Source organism: Bos indicus x Bos taurus, chromosome 8, assembly GCF_003369695.1.
Source record: "Bos indicus x Bos taurus breed Angus x Brahman F1 hybrid chromosome 8, Bos_hybrid_MaternalHap_v2.0, whole genome shotgun sequence".
Lineage (NCBI taxonomy): Eukaryota > Metazoa > Chordata > Mammalia > Artiodactyla > Bovidae > Bos > Bos indicus x Bos taurus.
The window spans coordinates 35559594-35582631 of NC_040083.1; the positions used below are offsets into that span (position 1 = coordinate 35559594).

Sequence of the window (23038 nt, forward strand, 5' to 3'; positions counted from 1 at the left end):
AGCTTCTTGTTCTCTTTCTCCCTACTCTCTCTCTGTCTCTGTCTCTCTCTCTTCATTGATGTTGGCCAGTTGTTTCAAATTTCATATCAACTTCTTGGATACTCTTTGAGTTTTACGTGTTTTTCTTTTCTTTTTTATTCTTTCTAAACAAGCAGGTATGATAAAACCTAACAAAATAAACCTGCTTTCATATCAAGTTTATGTGAAATCAAATTATTGCATTTTAAAGTCTTAAACAGATTACTGTGAATGATTATAGACATAGTGAAAATAAGAATTTGGAAATCAAAGTTCGTAACATAATATGGGATCAGCAGGTCCTTCAGATTAAGAACTATATATTACATCACTGTGAGTTTACTACAGGTTCTTATCTCTAAGACTGTCACTACAAAATATTGAAAGGAATGGATCTGCTTAGAAATATCCCTGGAAGCAGGGCAAGAACACTCCCTTCAGAATGTGGCTATTATTTCCCAGGACTCTTTACCCTACCTGTAAAGACGCTAATGCATCCATTTTTGTCATCAAATTATTGCTTTGTTTTGTTCATTTCATTTATTTGGTACAAACAAATAAGTGTGGTGATCATCTTTCTGAGCAATGTTCTGTCTACCTGCTCATTCCAATAGGATGTTCAATTTTCTGGGTCATGTCATCCTGTCCCAACATAGTAGAGGAATGGTGGAAGTGGTGTTCCCCAAAAGAAACAATAGTGGTTAAAGTAAAACAGCTATTCACACAAATCCGTGTCACTAAGTATATATTTTTCAAGGCTCTTCAGAAATCAGTGTATTTTAGGATGTCATACTCTTCCTCATAAATTTGGGTGCCAAAATGGAAAAGCTACAGGGTTGCAGGCATATTTGGGAGCAGATGGTAATATCTACTGCTGTGTCCAAATAGGCTGGTGGGCATATTTATCTGATATGTTTTTGAGCTATGATAACAAGCCAACCATCTCTTTTATTCACCACCCAGAAACACACACTTTCAAGTAAAGATAACCTTCTCTGTAGAGCCTGTTTGCCAGCTAAAAATAAATAATCTATTGCTGAGATTTTGTGTCCATTCAATTACAGTCATCACAAAGAGAGGGATACTTTTATTGCTCTTTTAACGTTTTCTTTTGAAAGTTTTTTGTTAGAGCATTTGTATATAAATAAGATCATTGTATTAATGTTTTTGTTGATTAGAACACATTTTTCCCAGAGGTGCTTAAAATATAGACTTTTTCAAGTTTGCAGTGCATCCTAACCCTGCAGTATAGCTCTCTCTGACTCTAATTAATTCGCATTGCAGAAGCAATGAGTTTGATCTCAGCTGTAGATGTCACAGTGACTTATCCCTTCAATGAAGTGATAATTGGTATCTGGTTAATTCTATTCATAGAAACCATGGGGCATAAAAAGTAATCCTCACTTTCATTACACAGCATGAAGCTTCCAGTAGCACCTATGCTGTTCCTAGCAAGAATATTTTTATTCTTAAGACCATAATTCACAATTGTGAAAATGCATCCTATACGCATATATCTACTGTCTGCTTGATAGTTACTCAAGAGGAGCTTTGAACATGGTCGTTTGGGCTTGATACAAAAGATTGTCAGTTACCTCCAAAACACAAAACCCAATCAAGCAGATGATAAGCTATTTTCTTGCAAAATAACTTCTTAGCACTAAGACAGATCCCAGGCCATGGACATTTATTCAATGCAAAGATGATTGGTGTTATGCAAGATACTTTAACATGGATGTGTAATATTAATATTTTGACATATATGAAAGTATACACGTATTCTTGCTGTATATATTTATAAATTATGAAGCAAATAAGAGAATGAGTAATCATGAGCCAGCACCTAAGTGAAGAACTACAGTATCACAGATGTGGCTGCATTTACTGCTTCTTAACTGTCCCATCACCTGCCCCAAACTAATATGTACAAGATCTGCTCTGTGGTCAGATATAATTGTATTGGCATTTATAAAGTTTTGTCACATGTTTATACACACACATTTTGTTTTAATTTCATTAAGATATTTCTGTACTCTCACTTGCTTTTTCCTTTTTAAAATTCATCTATTTATTTTAAATTAATTTATGTTTTGGCTATGCTAGGTTTTTGTTATATCAATATCACACATGTATTGATATCATTAGAAATTCATTCAATTCTGATAAATAAAGCCCTTGACAATCAATTCCAGTCCCCTCTCTAGCACTAACTTCTCAAGAGTTTGGCAAGAAAACATTTCAGAACTTTATATGATAATATAAATATTATGTACACTCTGGTAGCTCAGTTGGTAAAGAATCTGCCTGCAGTGCAGGAGATTTAATCCCTGCATCAGGAAGATCCCCTGGAAAAGAAAATGGCAACCACTCCAGTAATCTTGCCTGGAAAATCCTATGGATAAATAGCCTGGCTGGTTACAGTCCATGGGGTCACAAGAGTCAAATACGACTTAAAGACTAAACCACCACCACCATAAATATTATATCTGTATCGTCTATAATATGTTATGCTGCTGCTGCTGCTAAGTCGCTTCAGTCGTGTCGGACTCTGTGCGACCCCATAGACGGCAGCGCACCAGGCTCCCCCTGTCCCTGGGATTCTCCAGGCAAGAACACTGGAGTGGGTTGCCATTTCCTTCCCCAATGCATGAAAGTGAAAAGTGAAAGTGAAGTCGCTCAGTCGTGTCTGACTCCTAGCAACCCCATGGACTGCAGCCCACCAGGCTTCTCCGTCCATGGGATTTTCCAGGCAAGAGTACTGGAGTGGGGTGCCACTGCCTACTCCAAAAATATGTTATAGATGTTATATATACATTAAAATTAGATATCTAATATTGTGGATAGTTTCATGCACATGGTATTATACCAGAAGCATCATACAACTTTACATCACCTCAGTTTTCTTCTGTTACCTAATATAGGTCCAGAAAGACTTACCACTAAAGTATATATAGCTTGACCTCATTTCATATAACCAATTGTTGTCATTCTGTCACTCAGTCATGTCCAACTCTTTGCAACTCCATGAACTGCAGCATGCCAGGCCTCCCTGTCCTTCACTGTCTTCTGGATTCTGTTCAAACTCACAACCATTGAGTCAGTGATGCCATCCAAAAATCTCATCCTCTGTTCGCCCCCTTCTACTCTTGCCCTCAATTTTTCCCAGCGTCAGCGTCTTTTTCAATGAACTGACTCCTCTTATCAGGTGGCCAAAGTATTGGAACCTCAGCTTTAGTATAAGTCCTTTCAGTGAATATTTAAGGTTGATTTCCTTTAGGATTTAGTTTGATCTCCTTGAGAATTGGCTAGTTTGATCTCTTTGCTGTCCAAGGGACTCTCAAGAGTCTTCTCCAACACCACAGTTCGAAAGCATCTATTCTTCAATGCTCAGCCTTCTTTATGGTCTGACTCTCATATTCGTACATGACTATTGGAGCTTTGACTATATGGACTTTTGCTGGCAAAGTGGTGTCTCTGCTTTTTCATATACTGTCTAGGTTTGTCATAGGTTTTCTTCCAAGAACAAAGTGTCTTTTAATTTTGTGGCTGCAGTCATCATACACAGTGAATTTTAAGCCCAAGAAAATAAAATCTGTCACTGCTTCCACTTTATCCCCATTTATTTGCCAGGAAGTGATGGGACCAGATGCCATGATCTTTGTTTTTCAAATTTTGAGTTTTAAGCCAGCTTTTTCACTCTCCTCTTTCACCTTCATCAAGAGGTTCTTTAGCTCCTCCTTACTTTCTGCCTTTAAAGTGGTATTATCTGCATATCTGAGATTATTGATATTTCTCCCTGAAATCTTGGTTCTGGCTTGTGCTTCATCCTGCCCAACATTTCTCATGATGTACTCTGCATATAAGTTAAATAAACAGGGTAACAATATACAGCCTTGACAAACCCCTTTCCCAATTTGGAACCAGTCTGTTGTTCCATGTCCATTTCTAACTGTTGCTTCTTGTCCTGAATACAGGCTTTTCAGAAGACAGGTAAGGTGGTCTGGTATTCCCATCTCTTTCAAGAATTTTCTAGTTTATTATGATCTACATAGTTACGGGCTTTAGCGTATTCAGTGAAGCAGAAGTACTTTTTTTTTTTTTTTTTTAATTCCCTTGCTTTTTCTATGATTCAGCAAATGCTGACAATTTGATCTCTGGTTCCTCTGCCTTTTCTAAGTCCAGCTTGTACATCTGGAAGTCCTCAGTTCACATACTGCTAAAGCCTAGCTTGAAGGATTTTGAACATAGTCTTGCTAGTATATGAAATGAGTGCAGTTGTGTGGTAGTTTGGACATTCTTTGACATTGACTTTCTTTGGGATTGGAATGAAAACTGACCTTTTCCAGTCCTGTGGCCGCTGCTGAGTTTTCCAGATTTGCTGGCATATTGAGTGCAGCACTTTCACAGCATCATCTTTTAGGATTTGAAATAGTCAGTTGGAATTCCATCACCTCCACTAGCTTTGTTCGTAGTGATGCTTCCTAAGGGCCACTTGACTTCATACTCCAGGATGTCTGGCTCTAAGTGAATGATCACACCATCCAGGTTATCAAGACTTTTTTCTGTACAGTTCTTCTGTGTATTCTTGCCACTTCTTTTTAATCTCTTCTGCTTCTGTTAGGTCCTTGTCATTTCTGTCCTTTATGGTGACCAAGAAATACGTTTCTTTGCAAGAAAAACATTTCTTTGCATGAAATGTTCCCTTGGTTTTTCTAATTTTCTTGAAGAGATCCCTAGTCTTTTCCATTCTATTGTTTTTTCCCTCTATTTCTTTGCATTGTTCACTTAAGAGACTTTCTTATCTCTCCTTGCTATTTTCTGGAACTGTGCATTCAGATGGGTATATTTTTCCCTTTCTCCTTTGCTTTTCGCTTCTCTTCTTTTCTCAGCTATTTATAAGGCCCCCTCAGACAAGCACCTTGTCTTCTTGCATTTCTTTTTCTTGGGAATCATTTTGGTCACTGCTTCCTGTACAATGTTACCAACCTCTGTCCACAGTGCTTCAGGCACTCTGTCTACCAGATCTAATCCCTTGAATCTATTGTGTCACCTCCACTGCATAGCCGTAAGGGATTTGATTTAGGTCAGACCTGAAGAGCCTAGCGGTTTTCCCTGCATGTGTGTATGTGTGTGTGTGCATGTGTTAGTCATTCAGTTGTGTCTGACTCTCTGCGACCCCATGGACTATAGCTCACCAGGCTCCTCCTCTGTCCATGGAAGTTTCTAGGCAAGAATATTAGTTTGAATTGTCATTCCCTTCCTCAGCGGATCTTCCCAATCCAGGGATCGAACCTGATGATCCTGCACTGCAGCCAAATTCTTTACCATCTGAGCCACCAGGGAAGCCCCAGTAGTTTTCCCTCCTTTCTTCAATTTAAGTCTGGATTTTGCAATAAGTAGGCTGAATATTTGAGCCACAGTCAGCTCTTGGTCTTGTTTTTCCTGACTGTATACAGGTTCTCCATCTTCAGCTGTAAAGAATATAATCAATCTGATTTTGATGTTAACCAAAAAGTTCACTGATTCCTAAAATGTCAGTGTTCACTCTTGCCATCTCCTGCTCGACCACATCAAGTTTTTGATCCATGGACTTGACATTCCAAGTTCATATGCAATATTGTTCTTTATATCACTGGATCTATGACCAATAGGTGTCCTATAATTTAGCCATTATAAACATGTGTGACTAAATCAAAGAACATTATATAGTTATTTCATGTAACTGATAAATGTCCTGTAATTTAGCCAATAATTTAGCCAACAGAGTTATCCTTTGTGTACATTTAAGTTCAAACAATGTTGTAATAAATGTACTGCTGCTGCTGCTGCTGCTAAGTCACTTCAGTCGTGTCCGACTCTGTGCGACCCCATAGACAGCAGCCTACCAGGCTCCCCCATCCCTGGGATTTTCCAGGCAAGAACACTGGAGTGGGTTGCCATTTCCTTCTCCAGTGCATGAAAGTGAAAAGTGAAAGTGAAGTTGCTCAGTCGTGTCCGACTCTTAGCGACCCCATGGACTGCAGCCTACCAGGCTCCTGTGCCCATGGGATTCTCCAGGAAAGAGTACTGGAGTGGGGTGCCATTGCCTTCTCCAAATAAATGTACTAAATCTGCAAAAGAAATGCAAATCCTTTGGCTACTGCCACTGCTGTGAGTAATAAAGTCCTTTGTCTCTGACCCAGGGTATTGTATCTTCTACCAGTATCTGTGAAACTGTGGTAGACTAATTTAATAACCTGCAAGTAGGGTGAAATGTCAGAGCCTTTACAGTTCTAGCCTTTTATGCCTGTACAGAATATTGCTCTAGATTAGAAACCTAGAAGGGAAATGCCTTGGTCAAATTGTGTATGCATTTTGAATGTTAACAGTTAAAACCAAATGTCCCTTAAAAGGCTAGAACTGTAAAGGCTCTGACATTTCACCCTACTTGCCGGTTATTAAATTAGTCTACCACAGTTTCACAGGTACTGGTAGAAGATACAATACCCTGGGTCAGAGACAAAGGACTTTATTACTCACAGCAGTGGCAGTAGCCAAAGGATTTGCATTTTCTTTTGCAGATTTCTCAGGTGCAAATACCCTCAGGGCCATGTGAAGAGGGCCAAGTGATACCCGCACATGTTAGTGTGTTGTGTGACAAAAACCTTGAGCTCAGGGAATCTGACTCTTTTATCATGGTTGGTAGGCGTACCTGTCCTGTATTCCAGAGCAAGATACTACCTTGATTGTGTTAGATAATATACAAATATAACCTTATTTTCTTAGGGAGATACCCCCTCTCTCTTCTAAGGCTGTTTGCTCTACAAATATCTTAGAGAAGATAGTCTCTAACACAATTAGAACTTCTGCTTACAGAATGTGCAGAAATAGGAAACCAACAAGAACTACTCCCAGCAGTTTCCTTCACAGACATTTTACACTGCCTTCCTTTAGGAATCGTGGTGTGCTCCTAAACCCCTCCCAGATTCATTTGGCAGTGTCAGTCTCATGCTCCCCTAACTCTTGCTGCCACTCTATTCCGAATCTCCTAATGACAGTGCTGATGCTACGTTTGCTTTCAAGAAAACCAAATTTTCCCAGGTGCTTAGCTACCATGCCAGTAATCAAGAAAATATAATTCCTGTTTTTTTGTGAATCAGAAAACCTTTTCTCTTATGTATATGAATCATATACCTCTCATATCCAGCTAATTGTTGCCCTATATATATGCAAACCAAGCAAATAAAGTGTTGCCTTATATTCCAGTGTTGCAAGAGAAGAGAGAAATCTGTATTTTGATGTGAAAACATCCAATTTTCAAATGTGAGTTAATTAATTCAAGTTGATTAATAATATTTTCAGAAATGTGAGGGCTTCTCTGGTGGCTCATATGGTAAAGAATCTGCCTGCAATGCAGGAGACCCAGGCTCAATCCCAGGGTCAGGAAGATCCCCTGGAGAAGGGAATGGCAACCCACTTCAGTACTCTTGCTTGGAGAATTCAATGCACAGAGAAGCCTGGTGGAACCCAGCCCATGGAGTTGCAGAGTCAGACATGACTGAGTGACTAACCCTTTCACTTTTCAGCAATGTGAGATGCAGCCACAAAACTGTAGGGAATAATAGAAAACAGTTATGACATTTAGGATCTCACTGGTAATGTGCCCTCCTATATGCAATTATGGGTCCATTCACAAAGCTTCCATAACATTTTATATACCTTTCTCCTAAAGTTTATCACTAGGTTCCTGATTTTTTTTTTTTTTTTTTTTTTACAATTTAGATAAAATATATTCACTGACCTAGAGGAAATTAAACAGAAACCTTTGGGATTAGCCTTCTGTACCAAACAGACATCACTTGTCTCATCTGACAAATATAATTTATATGTTATATAGTTTTTTGTGAGTTAATATATAATATTACAGAATTATAAAAAGTGTAATGGTACACAAAAATTTTTAGTCAGTGTAGAAAGTAGTGTTCAGAAATTATTTTCAACACTTTGCTTGTAACTATAATGTCACATCCCATGGTGTACAGAGTTGTCTTTTGTGGAGTTGTTGAAGTTTTTCTGTTGTTGTTGTTGTTTTCTATAATTGCTATTGTATATTATTTTCAGAAAGAATTTAGACATCATTTTGCATCCTTGAGAATTTTTTTAAATTAAAATCTAATTGACATATAGCAGCATATTAGTTTCAGAAGTATTGCATACTGATTTGGTATTTATATATCAGTTCAGTTCAGTTCAGTTGCTCAGTCGTGTCTGACTCTTTGCGACCCCATGAATCGCAGCACGCCAGGCCTTCCTGTCCAACACCAACTCCCAGAGTTCACTGAGACTCACGTCCATCGAGTCAGTGATGCCATCCAGCCATCTCATCCTCTGTCGTCCCCTTCTCCTCCTGCCCCCAATTCCTCCCAGCATCAGAGTCTTTTCCAGTGAGTCAACTCTTCGCATGAGGTGGCCAAAGTACTGGAGTTTCAGCTTTAGCATCTGTCCTTCATTGTACTGATCCTAAAGGATTTCAGATTCAGTGAAAGACTGATCTCCTTTAGGATGGACTGGCTGGACCTCCTTGCAGTCCAAGAGACTCTCAAGAGTCTTCTCCAACACCACAGTTCAAAAGCACCAATTCTTCAGTGCTCAGCTTTCTTCACAGTCCAACTCGCACATCCATACATGACCACTGGAAAAACCATGTAGTGAAACAATATATACAAATAATAATAAATTTAATTAACATCCATCATATTTTAAAGATATCCCCAGTAGGGGGCCACATGTAGGAGTGAAATAGGAGTTCCAAGTTCTTGTTGATGGAACCAAAAAATGGAATCCAGGAACATGCAAACACTCACAGTAACAAGCAAATGGGATTTATTAGAGAAAAGGAAAGTACAAAGCTCTCAATGTAGACACTGAGAGTGGGTCAATAGTCCCCCAAAGGTGAGACTTACAGCAGTTTTTATATCCTAAATATGTACATTTTTGGTTGACTCCTATCCTTATTTCTAACCAATCAGTTGAAAGGTTAAGGTGCTTAACTTAACATTTTTATGGCTTCTTCTGATCCATTTTTCATGCTCCCTGGCCACTTTATAATGGACCAGATGTATGGGCTTGATTAATGATTACCAGTTTTTTTTTCCCTCAGGCATATGGAACAAAAGCAAATTATTGCTCTTCCCTGGATCTAGTTCCGTTCAGTCGCTCAGTCATGTCCGACTCTTTGTGACCCCATGAATTGCAGCACACCAGGCCTCCCTGTCCATCACCAACTCCCAGAGTTTACCCAAACTCACGTCCATTGAGTCCGTGATGCCATCGACCCATCTCATCCTCTGTCATCCCCTTCTCCTCCTGACCACAATCCCTCCCAGCATCAGGGTCTTTTCAAATGAGTCAACTCTTCGCATGAGGTGGCCAAAATATTGGAGTTTCAGCTTTAGCATCAGTCCTTCCAATGAACACCCAGGACTGATCTCCTTTAGGATGGACTGGTTGGACCTCCTTGCAGTCCAAGGGACTCTCTCAAGAGTCTTCTCCAATACCACAGTTCAAAAGCATCGATTCTTTGGTGCTCAGCTTTCTTCACAGTCCAACTGTCACATCCATACATGACTACTGGAAAAACCATAGCCTTGACTAGCTGGACCTTTGTTGGCAAAGTAATGTCTCTGCTTTTGAATATGCTATCTAGGTTGGTCATAACTTTTCTTCCAAGGAATAAGCGTCTTTTAATTTCATAGCTGCAATCACCATCTGCAGTGATTTTGGAGCCCCCAAAAATAAAGTCTGACACTTAGGGATCTAAGTACTGATGATTTATCACACTAAGGACACATTCAAGGAATTCAGGACAAAGGATATAGCTTTAGGCTAATGTTTATTGAAAACAAGACTGATGTCTCAGAGTCCTACACTGACTGCCTAGCAATTTCTACCTCAAGAGTATCTCAGAACTTTCTGGATATTTGCACAAGTGTCCTTCACCACAAGGAGACCCAGGAGACCTTCTTGGGCCTTGCCTGTCACCATGCATATTCATTATTATACCACAAGTGTGTTGATCTTATATTAATAGATCAGTTTGGGGAAACTGGCATTTTACAAATAGAAATATATTTTATTTTTGTATGTTGGCCTTGTATTTTGCAAGTTTTAACTTAGTTTAAGCAGTTGTTTTGTTTCTTTTTAAAGATTTCTTCAGACTGTCTATGTGTTGTCTGAAAATAAAGACCATTTTATCTTTTTTTAATTTCTATTCTATTAGCTATAGTTTTGGTTTCTTTGTTTTTGTAAGTACTATGTATTTGCAAAGATACTCCTTCTTATGCCATTTTGCAGGTTTTATTGTTTGTTTTTTGGTTCATTTTATTTGCTTTAGCATGAATGAATATTATCAACACTCCCAGGTTGATTTTCAAATTAATAAGTCTTATATTCTTAAGATATGGCCATTCGATCTTGATGTCATCACTTTTATACATTGCTGGATTTGATTTTATTTTGTTTTGTTGAGGGTTTTTGCATTTGGAATCATAAGGATATTGCTTTATAATTTTCTTTTTCTATGATGTCTTTTACTGATTTTTGGTATCAGCATGAGCTGAGGTCACCCACATAAAATAACTTTTGTTTTCCCTTCTCCTCAGTATTTTGGAAGAATTTTTGTAGTATTTTTCTGGTGTTGTTATTGTTGTTTTTAAATGTTTACTTGAATTTAGTAAGGTAGCCATCTGCACCTGGAGTCCCCTTAGGTTAAAGTCTTTAACTTCTATTTCTTTAATTGACATCAAACTATTCAGATCGTTTGTTTTTTCTTGAATGATACTTGGTACTTTGTATCTTTAAAAGAATTAGTCCATTTCATCTAAGTTATTGAATTTATGGTCATTAAATTGTGCCTAATATTCCCTTATTTGGAGGAGGAAATAGCAACCCACTCCAGAATTCTTGCCTGGGAAATCCCATGGACAGAGGAACCTGGCAGGGTGCAGTCCATGTGGACACAAAAGAGTCAGACACTAAACAACAACAACATTCTTTTATTTATTGATTTTAATGTCTGTAGGATCTGAGATCATGCCTACATTTACATTCTTGATTTTCTATACTTTAAAAAAATTTTTTCTCTTAGAGTTTTATCAATTTTATTGATCTTTTTATAGAACTAACTTTTTATTTTATTGATTTCTACAGTTTAACTATTTTCCACATTATTTATTTCTGCTCTTATCTTTATTATTTTCTTCCTTTTGCTTGCTTTTCTCTTTCTAGCTTTGTAAGATTGAAGATAAAATTGGATAATTGATTTGAGTCTTTCTTCTTTTCTAATATAGGCATTTAATGATAAATTTCCTTCTACCTATTTCTTTAACTATGCCCAAAAGTTTTGATATGCTGTTTTAAATTTTATTCAGTATAAAATGCTTATAATTTCCCTTATGAGTTCCTTTTTCATCCAGGGGTTACTTGGAAATGTGTGGTTTATTTTCAAATACTGGGGAATTTTCTAGATTTAGAAAAAAAAATGTCATAGAAAGCATTCTTTACTTTAAATAAATTATAATATTCTTTTACATTTTTAAGGCTTATTTTATTGCCCGAGATATAGGGATTCATGGATAAAATCTCTTGTGTACTTGAAAATATTAAGTATTCTGTTGTTATTGGTGGAGTATTCTATAAATAACAATTAGGTCAAGTTGATTAATACTGTTTTTTACATCTCTTGTAAACTTACTGATTTCTGTCTGCTCACTCTATCAATTGTTGAACAGACTGTTGAAGTCTCCAGATATAATTGCGGATCTATCTAATTCTCCTTTTAGTTCTATTAGTTTTTGCTTAATGTATTTTAAAGCTCTTAGATGCTTATACATTTAGCATAGCTATATTTTCTTGGTGGTCTGACCCATTTAGCACTATGCAGGTGGTGTAGTAGTTAAGAATCTACCTGTCTGTGCAGGAGACATAAGACATACAGGTTTGATCCTGGGTTGGGAAGGTCCCCTGGAGTAAGAAATGGCAACCCACTCCAGTATTCTTGCCTGAGAAATCCATGGACAGAGAAGCTAGTGGGTTAGAGTCCATGTGGTAACAAAGAGTTCACGGGGTCGCAAAGAGTCAGATGTGACTGAGCAACTGAGCACATGTATACACAATGTGTACACATTTACACAATATCACTCTTCACCCTGTTCTGAATCCTACTTTGTCTGATATTAAAATAATCACTTTCTTTTGTGTGTTTGAAGGATATAACTTTTCCTGCACTTTTAATTTAGCTGTGTCTTTGTATTTAAGCCAGGTTTCTTTTCAACAGCATATACTAGACTCCTCTTTTTTTTTTAATCCATTTAAAAATGTTTATATTGTAATTGTTGTGTTTAAAGCACTTGTATTTGATGAAATTATTGATATGATTGATAATCATAATAACTTTTACTTTGTCTCTCTAAATTCTAAATTATTAACATCTTTGTATTTAATTCACCTTGCACACAATATGAACTTGATAAGTGTATTAAGTTTATACTTGTTTCAGATCAATTCTTTTTCACTCTACTCTTGATTTGTTCTAAATATAGTGTGAATGTTCATAATTTTTCTCATGTAAGTTATAAATGAATAGAATATCTATTACAGGTAAATTTAAATCACATTTTATTATCATCGCATTTCTCATGTCTATGCAAGATAAAAGTAATATAGTAGCTGCTGAATATATCAATCAGTGAATATTAGATCACTTATCATTTATCATCATCTGCCCCTTATGTGTTTTACTTTTCATAATAACAGTAAGAATCTGTTGAAACAGAAGAAGAAAAAAGGAATAAATTGATACATGCTTTGGTGCAAAAATCAGTAGCAGCATATGGTCATGAATAAAGTATCGCCATTTCAATATCGGTGTCTGTTTTAGTTCCCAGGAGTATTATCTGCAGAGAAAATCTTTGCCTTACAATAGACAATATCCTTAGCATTTGAAAAAGGTGCATTATCTGAGAAGTAGGAGGACATGATAATAGTTTAACATTAGCATGTTTATAACAATAGTGAACCTAGTATTTTGTTTTCATCCAAAATACTATTATCCCCATGGCAAATAAAGCTTTAAGGCAAGTGTGAATGTTCTAAAGAGGCATTGATGGTACATTATTTTCTAAATAGAGGAGAATCCCAAAGGTGAGTGGAGAGAAAAGGAGGTTGCAGAGACACTCATTCAGTAGCCAGTATATAATCCTGGCAGATGAAACGTGACATTAGTTAAATAAGGGGGAGGGTAAGAATATTTTAATTTAGAGATTTGGTTGAGTCTTATTCCCATATTCTGCACAAAACCCAATTGGTTTTTAAGCACTGCTGCTGCTGCTGCTGCTGCTAAGTCACTTCAGTCATATCCAACTCTGTGTAACCCCATACATGGCAGCCCACCAGGCTCCCCCATCCCTGGGATTCTCCAGGCAAGAACACTGGAGTGGGTTGCCATTTCCTTTAAGCACAATGGTATATAATACTGAAAGGTGGTTGTTGAATCACACGAAGACACCGGGATTCTTGGCCCCCAGAGGAGAATTCAATCCGGGGCCAGAGACGAGGCTTGATCGCTCAGAGCTTTTGTGTAATAAAGTTTTATTAAAGTATAAAGGTGATAGAGAAAGCTTCTGACATAGGCATCAGAAGGGGGCAGAAAGAGTACCCGCTTGCTAGTGTTAACAATGAAGTTATATAATCCAAAGAATATCTGGAGGTTGTAAAGACCTCATCAGACCTACTCCCATAATTTACATTTTAAGATAACACTGTCCTCAGGCAAGATACATCCTTGTAAAGACCAGGTCTACTCCCATAATTAACATTTTAAGATAACAAGGTTTAATCCAAAGACTCCTTAGGCAGGATACATTATTGTTATATAATCCTAAGCAATGTGGAGAAAGAAAAATGTCCTTTCTTCCTCCTTGAGAATTCCAGACCCCTCTCTCCTTGGGGACCCCTAGAGTCCCTATCAACCTGCCTAGGAACTGACTCTCTCAATACCCCAATTGTCTCAAACCTGAAAGAAAGCTCTTTTCCAATATTCCAATGGTTTGCTTTGTTAGGTTTTGTTTCTTATGACTTGGAATTTGTACAGATTTAGTGTTTATCACAGGGCTTCCCTGATAGCTCAGTTGGTATAGAATCCACCTACAATGCAGGAGACCCTGGTTCTATTCCTGGGTTAGGAAGATCAGCTGGAGAAGGGATAGGCTACCCACTCCAGTATCCTTGGGCTTCCCTTGTGGCTCAGCTAGTAAAGAATCCACCTGCAATGTGGGAGAACTGAGTTTGATCCCTGGTTTGGGAAGATCCCCTGAAGAAGGGAAAGGCTACCCACTCCAATATTCTGGCCTGGAGAATTGCATGAACTGTATAACTGTTGGGGTTGCAGAGTCAGACATGACTGAGTGACTTTCACTTCACTATCTCTATCTAGTGTTTATCACATGCAGATGTATATCTGAGCTAGTCTCTATGACTATTCATTTACTTATTCTTTCCATAGATATTTTATTATGGACGTTAGGTACTGTTGTAGATACTGAATAGGGCTCTTGCCATAAAAAGCAGTTTTAAGAAGTGATTCTGGAATTGAGAACCATTTTTAATCTTGGTAGAACAAATGTCCATATTGAAGCTCCCCAAAAAACTACTGAATTCTTAGAAATAATATGCCAGACTAACAATGTAGTTTTTAACGAATAAAGTTTTAATAAGAATTAACTAAAAAAAAAAAAAAAAGAATTAACTAGATTGTGACTGAAGAGCTATCAGAAATGTAGAACTCCAGAAAAATATGCCGATATTAGTAAGGGGAAAAAACTTGAAATTCTCAGTATTGTCAAGGTATAAGATGTCTTCAAAAACTCATTAAGAATTATTTCAAGTGTGCAGTGACTCAGTTGGGAAGGATGCAACTTGAAATTAGTGATGTTTTGAGTAAGGATTTGGTCTTTGTTCAAGAGCCATTATTAGTATTACCCCCCACTTAAGAAGATGGAACTGTTTTCTGAGTTTATATAAAAGTGCCAGACTACTATTATTGTTCTGTCTGAAGCTGCTACCCCTCAGCTAAAACACAGGCTTATCAAAATCATAATGGCAGACACTTCAGATGTAAGTAACGTTGTTGAATTTATAGTCATTAAATTAAGCTTAATATTCTCCCCACCTTTTTTTAATGTAAGTAACATTGTTGAATTTATAGTCATTAAATTGCACTTAATATCCCCCCCACCTTTTTTTAATTGTGACTCTTCAGTCACAATCTAGTTAATTCTTATTAAAATTTTATTCATTAAAAACTACATTGTTAGTCTGGCATATTATGTCTATGACTTCAGTAGTTTTTTTGGTAGCTTCAATATGGGCATTTGTTCTACCGGGATTAAAAGTGATTCTCAATTCCAGAATCACTTCTTAAAACTGCTTTTTATGGCAAGAGCCCTATTCAGTATCTACAACAGTATCTAACGTCCATAATAAAATACCTATGGAAAGAATAAGTAAATGAATAGTCATAGAGAATAGCTCAGATATACATCTGCATGTGATAAAATATGATTCTTAGGCCAAATCTGGCCCACTTCCTGGGCCAGATCTGAGATTCTTCCTGTAGGATCTGAGATTATGCTGACCTTTACATTCTTGATTTTCTATATTCTTTCTTTGTTTCTCTTTGGTGGGTCTGGTTAGAGGTTTATCAAATTTTTTGATCTTTTTTATAGAACTAACTTTTGGTTTTACCTATTTCTTTATCGTCATTTATCTTCACTTTTTAATCTAGAGTAATGTGTGTAAAATGTGTAACATTTAAGAAACCATCACCCTTGTGGTCCACTGACAGAATGATGTTCTCATTAAAGACACACAAGTCATTATCAAAAAACAGTCCAAATGTGTTGCAATTTTCAGACATGGTGAAAAGAATAAATAGACCACAGCATCAGTACTTTATTTCCATTTTACTTTTTCACATATTACATGGTATGATATGATACAATGTTGCATATTGTAGATATTCTGTGATTTCCCACATGGGAACCTTACAGAAAACTACTTTTCCCAGCCCTGGCAAGCGTGTTCATCTTATGCTCCTGCCCTTTCCCTTTCCTACTTAAATCACATTATAAAAATCTTGAAGTCATCTAGAACACAATTTAGGGGAGGAAAATCTAAGTAGGAATAGCAAGATTCCATTTTTGCTACAGGGGATTTCTAGGCTTTTGCATTCTTTAGTAGCATCTTAATCTTAAAGGAGTGTCATGGAGCATTTACTCCAACTCACAAATAAGAAACTTTTATCATAAAGTTTAAAGATCTGCTGCTGATTAGTAATATTCAAGGTGTATCTAGGAAGCTAAGGCCCCAGAGATATATTCATTATCTGAGCACTGTACCCATCTTTGCCCACAGAAGTTTTCAAAATATGATTCTTAGGCCAAATCTGGCCCACTTCCTGTTTTTGTCAATAAAGTTTTATTAGAAGTCAATCACATTCATTGTTCGTCTGTTATCTGTGACTGACTGCATAGTCCAACAGCAGAGTATGGTAGTTGCAGCAAAAATTATATGCTTCACAAAGCTAAAATTATTAATGATCAGACCATTTACTGAAGGCCCCTTTTCAAAAGTAGACTATTAAATTGTCAGATCCTTCAATATAGGAATATCCTTCACCACCACCCCTCCAACACATGATCACAGTCACATTGTGCTCTGTCAGCTTACCAGGATTCTGTTGGCTCCCCTGATAAGTCACACATAATCTAAGAAAGTCCCACCCTTTCCTAAGAAATAAAGAATGGGAGTGGTATTGAATGAAAATTATCTGAGGTTCCTTAAAATAGTTCACATTTACTTAATGCTTATCAATTTCCTGATGCTGTTCTAAATATTTCATAGTATTAACTAATTTAATATCCACACCAAACCTATCATCTATTATTAATTCTTTACAGTTCAGGAAACTAATTAAGTAACTTATGGAAATGCATCTGTGAAGTGGCAGTCAGGTTTCAAATACAGACACTCTCTTCAGAGTCCACAGACTTAAGTTCTAAATGAGTTTGTCTCTCCAAACAACAAAAAACAAGTAAGAAAGAAAAACCACCAAGTTAAGCTGCATTTGGATTGCCAAGGCTGATTTGGGGTAATCTGAAATAATACCTGTTAAATAAACCTCTTTTGAAGCATTTGTTCAACAAATATTTCTTGACCACAGTGTGACTGATTCCACTTTATTAAGTGAAGATAGTCCCTTCCTTGACAACACTTAGAATTTAGTGAATATTTCCTTTCTGGAAAATTCAGGAAAAGAGTACATACACAAAAATCAGGAGTCAAGGGCTCTAATGGGAATGAGGTTATTATGTTCTTTTTGATATCAGATGATTATGCTGAATGAAGAGCAGGCATATTGGTAAGATGAAAGGAATGTGGGCTTTAGAGCCAGAAAGTAAGGTGTTTCAATTTCAAACGTGACTTTAGAGAAGTTACTTCAAACTTCCTGAGTCTTGATTTTCTTATTTTTATAATTTATAATATAAAACTTCCCTGAATTTTTTGTAAGGATTAAATGAGATCATATATATGATGATCTCTAGTATAATGTTAGAAATTTAGCTTGCACTCAATTAAAATTCTCTCATACTTTCCTTGAAAACTTTTATATATAGTTTATCCTATTTCAGTGCTGACTCTGGGTTCTCCCTCCTTGAAACACCATGCACATTTCTTTATGGGAAAACACGCCCTGCCAGGTATGCAGGGTTAGAGTAGCTGCTGCATTTGATAACATATCATAGTGATCCTGGTTCCTGGATTTATTTGTGGATTTGTATGTATGTCTATATATCTATAGATTATTGAAAAATGATTAAGTGTGGATTATGTGTATATCTTTACCTCTATTATTTATGATTTATCTTTTCCTTTAAAAGTGTTAGTCACTCAGTCATGTCCAACTTTTTGTGACTCCATGGTCTATAGCCCACCAGGCTCCTCTGTCCATGGGATTCTCCAGGCAAGAATACTGGAGTGGGTTGCCATGCCCTCCTCCAGGGGATCTTCCTGACTCAGGGAATTGAACTCAGGTCTCCTGCATTGCAGGCAGATTCTTTACCATCTGAGCCACCAGGGAAGCCCATCTTCTCCTTTAGGTATATTCTAGCTATGATATTACAAACTTCAGTGTCAGAGATCTAAACTCTGATTTGGTAACTCACTAGGGCAGTTCATAAATATTTTGCACATTTGTCATAATGAAATATTTAGGCTCTTTCAATTGAAAGGAACAAAGACTCACTAATTTCACCTTAAAATAGTGGATATTTATTAGAAGACTACAGTAGAAAAATAACAGAAATCTAGAAGCAGTTGCAGAGCCAACTTAGAGATAATGGAAGTCAGGTTTTCTTTTTGTTTTTTGGATTTTTTTTTTTCTTTTTCAGAAATTTGCAGCTCTGATATAATTAGGGGGAAATCACCTTAAAATAGTGGATATTTATTAGAAGACTACAGTAGAAAAATAACAGAAATCTAGAAGCAGTTGCAGAGCCAACTTAGAGATAATGGAAGTCAGGTTTTTTTTTGTTTTTTGGATTTTTTTTTTTTTTCCAGAAATTTGCAGCTCTGATATAATTAGGGGGAAATCACCTTAAAATAGTGGATATTTATTAGAAGACTACAGTAGAAAAATAACAGAAATCTAGAAACAGTTGCAGAGCCAACTTAGAGATAATGGAAGTCAGGGGTTTTTTTTGGTTTTTTTGATTTTTTTTTTCCAGAAATTTGCAGCTCTGATATAATTAGGGGGAAAATATGAGCTTGTCTTTCTCTCTGTGTATCACTTTACCCACAGTGTATTTCCTTATTTATCTTCTCTTCTGTGTTATGCTGTCTGTATATTCAGAGCTTCAGCTGCCCAGTAGTTTCTGTGTATTGTCTTTCCTCAGTCTCTTTTTGTTTCTGTTTTCCACGGTCAACTTTCCACCTACTTTGATTTAAATTCTCCGGAGAAAGTTTATGAATGACCTAACCAATCATCCTTGTCCATACTTGATCAAAGGTTTTGCTCAAAGCCACACCAGGTGCTGTTATTCATCTAACAAATTACCAAGCTTGGATAGGTGCTCATCTTTAGTCATTTCAGCTCTGGGTGAGGGTATAGAGTCCTGATACATAGAATTTGAACACATATTTTCTAAAAACAGACTAAGGTTGAGGGTAGGGAGTGAGGACAGGAGGACTGGCACTTAAATACAGGATACCCTTGAAAAGGCATTTAAGGATTTAGTTTGCATTCTGGTTCTTAGAGTAGTTTATAAAAGTCATCATAATCCACTGGGGAAGATAAAGACACATCATTACAGAGAGTGTCATACAAGACAGATAACAGCCTTTAGACTCCTGGATTTCTTGAGAGAAGCAACTTTTTTCTTTGTTTCTCTAGTAACTAGCTCAATATGCAGTACATAAAAAGATTATCAATACGCTTGTTGAACAGGTAATGAATATCAATACGCTTGTTGAACAGGTAATGAACAGTGTGACTTCTGAACTAAAATGAACATTTCCATGTTAAAACTACCATCATATGATGTTTTCATTGTCTAGTATTCTCAATGGATGATATGAGCCAGCAATAAGTTCAGTGTTTCATGCCCATAGACTTAGAATATTTTTTGTCTTTGAGACCTCCCAAGCAGAGAGTCTGTGTGGAGGGCACATTTTGGTTCACTTGATGCCATTCTGGAATTGATCCTGATTTAAAAAGAAAACTTGATTCCCAGTTATGTCAGTTAGTTCATCTTTGATGACCTCACCTTGACAGTGTATTCAGTTCCGTGTGTTGGCTGCATTCACATTTGCTCTTGTAAGACTAGGGCCAAACTCTTTCCACTGGTCTAGAGAAACAAATGCACAAGCATCTGCTAAAAATTGAGCAGCTTATAGTTGGAATCAAGTAACTTACAGTTCTTGCTGGGGGGCAGTTTTTACCTAAGCAGAAGACGTTCCCATGTTCAAATGTTTAAACTGGTTTAGAACTTGGGAAAATCCAGTAACCACAATACATGAAATATTTAAAACTTTGAGACTTAGTATCTTATGGAAATGCAGGAAAGAGATGCATTTGACCTTCAGTCCCTGTTTATGGCAATGAGGCAGCAAACAGACAATTACAGAGAAAAATCTGAAAGCCAGATGTCAAAAATAAGTGTTAACCCTGAGTTGTGACATTTTTAAAATGTCCTTGGCTCATATTGAAGTGCAAGTGCTAATGTGGTCATTTATTTGTCTATTTATAAGGAGAAAAAAAAGCCCTGAGACTTCTAAAATGTTTAGAAATGGATCTTATTCTTCCTGAAAAATAACAACAAGCTGTTATTTTCAACCTAAGGGTCAAAACTAAGAAGTATCCATTAGTACTCATCAAAGCTTACACATACAGAGTACATGTCTCGAAGCAAGAATTAGCATACTATATTTTTACTTTGCTAATATTTCTCTGAGATATAGGAGGTAATCTTTATAAAATATTTGAGCTTACTGGCAAGAGTAGAAATATATTCTAGGAATCCGAACCGTGTGGTTATAAAATAATTTAAAAGATAATGTGTACATGTTTTCACTCTTTCTTCTCAGTCTTGATCATTAGTACAGTGCCCTTATAATAGGGGAAAGTCCCTTTAAACTTGTTGTTGTTTGGTTGCTGAGTTGTGTCTCTTTTGTGACCCATGGACTGCGGCTTGCCAGGGTCCTCGGTCCATGGGATTTCCTAGGCAAGAATACAGGAGTGTATTGCCATTTCCTTTTTCAGGAAAAGGGAAAGGGATTATGGGACGTTTAACTCATGGTCGGACCTGTGACTCCTGCGTTGTAGACAGATTCTTTACCACTGAGCCACCTGGGAAGCCCCTCTTTAGACTAAGTGTTGATCAAATAATCACTAAATATGTGTGTGTGTGTGTGTGTGTGTGTGTATTTCTTAGGAGTATAAGTAGCTAGAAAAATTGTTTTCTAATTAAATAACTATAAATTACAGAATTTTATACTTTAATCAATATCCTCATTTTGTGCTTGACTATTCTTTTGAACTGTGGTGTTGGAGAAGACTCCTGAGAGTCCCTTGGACTGCAAGGAGATCCAACCAGTCCATTCTAAAGGAGATCAGTCCTGGGTGTTCATTGGAAGGACTGATGCTAAAGCTGAAACTCCAATACTTTGGCCACCTCATGACAAGAGTTGACTCATTGGAAAAGACTCTGATTCTGGGAGGGATTGGAGGAGGAAGGAGAAGGGGACAACAGAGGATGAGGTGGCTGGATGGCATCACCAACTCGATGGACATGAGTTTGGGTAAATTCCAGGAGTTGGTGATGGACAGGGAAGCCTGGTGTGCTGTGATTCATGGGGTCACAAAGAGTTGGACACGACTGAGCTACTGAACTGAACTGAACTGATTCAGTAAAAAGGAAAGAAACTTTAAAAAATATTGTTTTCATAGAAAATACTATCTTAGCCTGTATGTGTAAAAATGATAGGTTAAAAATGTATTGCATGTCCTGTAGTATTAAAAAATATAAGATAGTGGCTAAAAAAAATACATAAGCTTTAGAGAAAGTACAGTGTTGATATTTAGATAGATGCAGGGAATTTTTTTTTTTTTTGGCAGGAGTAGCTCTTTTGATGAGACATCAAAATAATCATCCTTAAGCTGTGGTACTATCTACTCTTCCTCTCTCATTGAGTGGCCTTCTTCAAAGCCTTGCCCACTTTGGCTGTACTGCGTGTCATTTGAAGTGCATTTTCACTACCATTGTTAGGGACAATGGCTGATGCATTACCTCTACTTAAAAATAACATTCTCAAATCCTCTTCATTTCAGTCCTTGGCTCTGAGAAATATGTGTCAATGGGAACACTTTTTTTTTATTATTATTAAAGCAATGTGGTACACCAGCACTTAAAATATAATACATCAACACTTAACCCAAAAAGGTGTAGAAATTTGTGGTTAAGTGGAAGGTTTTGATGTTAAACTACAGGAGTCTGACACCAACTCTACTGCTTAGTGATGTGTAATCTTGAGAAATTACCTAACTCCATCTATGTCTTATTTTAATGATCTCCAAAAAGGCAGGGGCTGGGCACAATACAATGATAGTATATCCTTTCTAGACTGTGAAACATCTATTCAATTCAAGTCCTTCAGACAGCATGTGGCATAGAGTAGCAAGCTATATTTGCAATGGAATTAGTATTCACGTATAGCTTTTCTTCACTTCGTTGAGCATAATTTTACATTATTTTTGCATGCATTTTAAAGGATTTTTAACAACATCTTCTGGACTAAAGTAGCAACATGGTATATTAGAGAGGAAAATCTGGACTGTGGATCAAAGATGTATAGAATAAATTCTGTCATTCATGTCTTACAACTTATTTGAATTTGGCCAAGTTATATCAACTCTCTAGACATTTGTTTCCTGTTCTTTACGGTAAGAGTCATAAACTGAAAAGTAATATTATGCTTTTAGAGTTCTAGCCCAATAAGAGATGTGTGATGGATAATAATAGATTATGATATGGCCAAGTTAGATTAAATCCAGAATTGTACATGTCTATTTTACACTATATGCCAGTATTTCAGAATTTAGAGTGTTCAAGAAGTCTTTGATAATTTAATATTGCATCGGTAGCTTTATGTAGCATACAAGTTACACTTAATATTAAAGTTCAGTAGAAACCCTTACCCAGAAATACATCATTACCATTGTGTTGATCTGATAGACTAATGAACTGGGTGAAATCCCACCTCTCACCCAATTTGCTTCTGTCTAACTGTAACACATGGGCTGAATTGTGGTGTGAGGTAATCTAACACTCGTAAAGTACCTATCTACATGATTCTCCATGTCCACATTTGCTCACTGAAGTGTTTTCCTCAGGTATCTAGAGCTGCTTGCCAAAAGTTGTGTCCCCTA

At 36.8% G+C, this 23038-nt stretch overlaps 1 protein-coding gene across 42 annotated transcripts in view; it reads left to right on the forward strand.

The window, feature by feature from the left end:
• PTPRD (protein tyrosine phosphatase, receptor type D) overlaps window positions 1–23038 on the forward strand; it is a 2534232-nt gene that overhangs the window by 1691675 nt on the left and 819519 nt on the right. The window lies entirely within an intron of this gene.